Consider the following 6,000-nt stretch of genomic DNA (forward strand, 5'->3'; position numbering starts at 1 on the left):
ACTGTCTCTGGCTTGTGCTGTGTTTAGGTCTTAGGGCCTAATGTTTATATTTGGGATACAGTTCAAGCATTTTCCAGATGATGAGGGGTCTGGGGCATATAGCTAGTTTTACTAATAACTCACCCCATCTTCATCTCAGTTAAGAGTGGATTTTTTCCTCTGAAGGTCTTTGATCCTATAGCTGCAGACATTCTGGCACCAGGGAGCCTTAAAGGTCAAGGCTCCAGGACACACAGAGGTCGGTGAAATCAGGGGACATCTTAGCAACTGCTGAGAAGCCGTGAGGGTGAGCACTATTGCTTCCAAGATGGATGGATGATGTCATTTGTGGTATAAATAAGTGTGTGCTTCCTAAACTCTGACTGGGATCCAACAGGTGTGGCCCAGAACAGTGCTATTTGGAAAAGACCCTCTAAGGAAAACAGTCAATAAACTTTGTGCTTCCTCTAATCCCTGAAGTCTCTTTTATATAAGGCTCTCAAAAACTGACCATTGTAGGGTACAAAGGCAAGGGTATGAACTTGAACCTCAATTTCCCCATCTGTAGAATAAAAGAGCTGTCTTGCTAGTCCTCTAGCCCCTTCTAGCTCTAATTGTCGTTTTATGACTTAATTCTACTTCTAACCTCTGGCTCTACCACCCCACACAGATAGTCACCACTAACTATCCTTTTCAAAAATAACAAAAGGTATTGTGCAAATAAGTACAGAGGAAACACTGGTATAATGGCAATCCTGAAGGACAATACTGGCACCTACTTAAGGATTATTGAGTTATAGCAAAGACTGGCTAGATGTGGTTACTTTTCCGGTTAGATCGCTTCCTTCAGAGCATAGCCAAATCCATTGCAAACCCAGTTTACGCAATTTTAGTATATTAGGAGATAGATGCCTATACTCACACATCGCTTAGCACAATATGTGTATAATAAATGTGAAAAGAATCTGAATAACTTTTGAACTTATTCAAAAGTTCAAAAAGAAATAGTTTGCAAACATTTTTATTTCATATCAGTGATTTATACATAAGACAAATATCTGGGAGTAAAAAAGGCACAGGTACAGGGAAAACACAATTCCTGCCTCAGAGAATTTATACTTTAGTGGAAGTACTTAAAAATACAACCAGTATTGTGTGCAAAATATTTTACTAGGTTCAGTGGTACTTAAAACATCTTCCTATGCTGACAAATAGTAACTGCACTAGTAGGGGTGAGGATTTAATAATATGGGTAGCTGTTGAACCACTGTGTTGTATATTTGAAACCAATATAAGATTGTATATCAATGGTACATCAATAAAAAAGTAAACATGTGAAAGTTACAAGCTTATTTACAGTGAAACATCAATATTGGGTACTATCCACTATGCTGAATGCTGAGCATACAAAGAAGTAGCACTTTATAGCCTTATACTCCGATTAAAATGATACATATTCATTCATTCATTCATTCTGCAAACAACTATTGAGTGCTCACTCTGGGGAAAGTGCTGTGGTAGGCACTTTTGAGAACAGAGGCATGATTTCTTAATGGTTCTTGTCTTGGAAGATCTTAAAATTTAATGGGAGTGAGGAAATAGGTGACAAAGCAGAATGGGAAAGCAATATTAGCAAAGACCTATAGAGAATAGAGCAGAGGATAGAGTAATTATGCCCAGAGATTAGGAAAGTCTTCATAAAGGAGGTGGCCCTTGAGCAACACCCAGGAACATGAAAAACATTTTAATGGTGGAGGCAAAAAGAAGATCACTTCAGAAAGCGAGATCAGTGAGAACAAAAACACAGAGGCATGAAAATGAATTCACGTCCTGGGAATAGCAAGCCGACTAGTATGGCTAGTGCATGGAATCCAAAAAGGGTAGTGGAAATGAACCCAGGAAGTTAGGATGGAGCCAGCACATATGGTCTCCAATGCCATGTTAGGCTTGCTGATTCTATTCCGTTGACAGTAGGGAGCCAGTAGATGTTGATAAGAACAGTAAGAGACTGGATACATATTCAATATCAGTATCAAAGCAACTTCTGTAATGAATGATTGCCAAGGAGAAATCAAGTAAGGTAGAAAGGGTCTTCTAAATTTGGAGATTTAGGGGCAACAGGGAAACAAAAAGAAGTCTTGTGTGTGGCATGTATTGATAACTCTTCACCTAGCCAACTCCAACACATTCTTTAGATATCAATGTAAACATTCCTTCCTCAGAGAAGCCGCCCCACCTTGATTGAAACAGGTCTATCTGCCATGGAACTGCAGAGATCCTTGTACATTTCCTTCATAGCACTTAAAAGACTTTGTAACTATATACTAACCTGCATTTGATTTATGTGTGTTCCTCATTGGACTATAACTTCATAAGGGCAGGGATTATGTTTTGGTTTTCTCCTTCAGTATTATTGTAGGCTGCCTGATATGGCTGACGCAGAGTAGGGACTAAAATTTTTGATGAAGGAAGAAAGGAAGATGGAAATGGACACAGTGTGGAGAAGAATAATGAGAAATAATATTTGGGACCTTAAAGGTAGATAGGTGTGGTGGTTTCAAAAGGTGGGATCAATATCCTTTGCCTTTGAGTCTCGGCAGCCTCAGGACAAACAGTGCACATAAGAAGATGTTGTGTGATTTCCAAGGCTTGGCTGGAACCACTTGCTTTTCTTGGTATGCTTGCTCTGGGAGAAGCCAGGTACGGTGTAAGAAAATTGACTGCCTTGAGATCATCAGCCTGGCAAAGCCAGCATGTTGTATCACCCATGGATAGGTGTTCCAGTTAACAGACTGAGCTCATCTCTGCCAAGAAATGTAAGTGAAGTTATCTTGAACCCTCCAGACCATCTCATCTGCCAGCTTAGTACCTTTGAGTGACCTTAGTAATTGCCTCGAGAAGCAAAAGAATTGTCCCGCTGAGCCCTGCCTGAATATCTAACCCACAGGATCTGCACAATAAAATGGGTGCTATTAAATGCCAGGAAACTTGGGGTAATTTGTTACATAGCAATAGTAGCTGGACATCAACCAAAGTCTCAACAGAATCGCCCCCCATAACCCCCTGTAACAGGGATCCAGAGGAAACTGAGATCCAGAGAGATTAGCTAAATTATCCATGGATCCAAATTGATAGCATTAAAACCAGAGTCTAGGAACCAGTCTTCTGACCCCCAGGCTACTGCCTTTTTCTTTCTAATAATGATAATGTATTGAGAAAATTTCTGTATAACTACATGCAGGATCCAAAGAACAACTCTGCCATGCCGCAATTTTACCCCCATTGATATTTTATTCCCAGTAATAATTGAATGGATTAGTCACACTCCTTGACATACAAACGAAAAGCAAACTGCAACCTCACATGTATGGCGCTTACAAATGTCGTAGATGATTTGGACATTTGAATGCAACTACTTTCCAATTAGGGGAAGAGGCATGCTCAAGTATATAAAACACAATAGCATTTCTTCTTAAGTTGTGGCATTTGGATTCTTAGCTGTCTATGTTTTCAAGGCTATTAGTTCCAAAATCACTGGAAGATCTTTCTGGTGAAAGAAAAATACAGCCTCTATTAATATCAACCTTTTCCTCCCCAGAATGCTTACTTGCTGGTGATTTATTATGGACAAGCTGCTTCCTGCTCCTTTTGAAAGCTAGATTTTTTTTTTTTTTAATTCTGCTTGTGGAGGAGGAATTTCTCATCTCTTGTCCCCAGGGCAATTTAGTTAAGGCTAATCTTCAGAACAGAGTTTGGGTATTTACAACTCACAAATTGATGCTGCCTGGTACCACACAAAAGAGAAAAGGGTCTTACTGCAGTGTCTGATGTCAATTGAGAACTAATCCAAAAACAAATAAGGAAGACCAGCTCATGCAGCATGTGTGGGAAAAGATCCTTTTAGATTTTGGAACTTTGCAATCATGTCATAAAGATGGAAATGTTTTCCCTTAAAAAGATCTAAGATATTAATTATCCTTTTGTTAGTGGTAGTGTCATTACGTTTTTTTAAAGACCCTATCTGAAGAAAACAACTAAATAAGCTGATGCATGTGCTCTCCATAATATCTCAAAGAACTATGTCTACTGATGACTCAAAAGTGAATGTTTTTATCTTATTACATTTTTTCTATTCCTACAATGAAACACATCAAAATTTTAAGGCAATACAAATGTTACATTCAATTCTATTCAGAATTCTCATAATCCCAGCTTCACAGATCTTAACAAATAGTAATCTTTTTAAAATCCCACTGGTGAGGTAGAAGGCCCTTGTGGAGAGTGTGTGTACATGGCTGTAGGTGATAATATGTATTAGGACACTCAAGTGCAAATGGTAGAACACCCCATTAAACTAGTTTTAACAAAATCTGGGATTGATTTGTTTACAAAAGAGAAAAGAACAGATTTAGAATTTGCTTCAGACCCAGCTAGAAGAGGGGGAATCATGGGGCCAGGCTTCTATCTTCAGGCTCCATCTCCCTGTCTCTCTCTCTCTGTTTTCCTCAGTGTTGGCAACTTTCTCTGCAAGCTTAACCCATGTAATGGAAAAGATGTCCACTGGCAGCTTCCGCTTGCACTGGGCCAGCTTCCAAACCCAGCAGAAGAATTATGGGTCACTCCAGACATAGTTCTGGGACTGGTTCTATTTGGTCCCTCTTGAGTCACATGCCTACCCCTGTGGAATTCTCCTCAGCCACACCTATAAGGTACTGAGGATGTATTTTAGAATTTACCAAGACTAGTAGTTAGGTTTTAGCATAATTTTTTTTTAACTAACGCTTTACACTAAAGAAAATGTATAAGATAGCATGTGAAGTTACACAGCTAAGCTTTCCAGAAACTCTGCTTTTCTGTTAAGCTATTTTCCCATACATATTTCACCTTCTTTTCAATCCCAAATTTACCAAAAACTAATCTGTATTTGCTTATTTCTCCTTTTTGCCATAATCCTCCTGCTGTTTCATTCCACTTCTCTACTAAAATGGCTGTCCCAAATATCACTGTGGTCTCTGAACAGCAAAATCCAATGGCATCTTATTGGTGCTCCTGTTGCTTGTCTTACTGGCAGCATTAGACACTGTGAGCCACTCGCCTTTTACTTAGATCTCTATCCCTGCAATTTGTGCTCCTTTGTCTCTGATAGATTCCTCTTGGTTTTCTTTACTAGCTTCTATTATGTTCAGCATGCTCCTTAAATGTAGATGCTCTCCAAAGTTCAGTGTTCCATCTTCTTTTCCTCTAACTTTTGAATCTCTCAACTTGGCAACTTGACCCACTTCCATGACCTCAACTGTCTCCATCTGATGTGACTTTATAATCTGTAAGTCCAGTCTTTTCTCTGTCCTTAGGTACTAAACAATTTTTTTTTAGTATTCCTTTACACTTAAATGTCTGTATTAGTCCATTCAGGCTATTGTAACAGAATACTGTAGACTTGATGGCTTATACAACAGCTCTGGAAGCTGGAATTCCAGGATCAAGGTGCTGGCAGATTCAGTGTCTGATGAAGACCCACCTCACGGTTCATAGGCAGTCTCTTCTCACTGTGTCCTTACATGGCAGAAAGGGAAGAGAAGGGATGGTGAGGGTACTAATCCCATTCATGAGGGCTCCACCCTTGTCACCTAAACACTTTCCAAAGGCCCTGCATCCTAATACCACCACCTTGGGCATTAGCATTTCTACATATGAATTTGGAGAGGGTACAAACATTCAGTCAATCTTCTATCATCTGAAACTCAGCATTTTCAGAAATACATTTGTTAATTTACCCCGTATTGTCCTCTGGCCTTATGAAATGTCACCACCATTCTTCCAGTCATCAGGATGGAAGAAAATGGAATAATTTTCACTATTTATTTTCACCTCATATCCAGTTAGACCTCCAGAAACCCCAGCCTCCACTTTTCTAACTCCACTGCCACTGTCCTAGTTCAGACCACATCCACTCATCCCTGACCATTACAGTAACTTCCTAACTTCTTATTTATCTCAACCATTTTAATGAAAATAATGCTC

Source organism: Manis pentadactyla, chromosome 1 (assembly GCF_030020395.1).
Source record: "Manis pentadactyla isolate mManPen7 chromosome 1, mManPen7.hap1, whole genome shotgun sequence".
NCBI lineage: Eukaryota > Metazoa > Chordata > Mammalia > Pholidota > Manidae > Manis > Manis pentadactyla.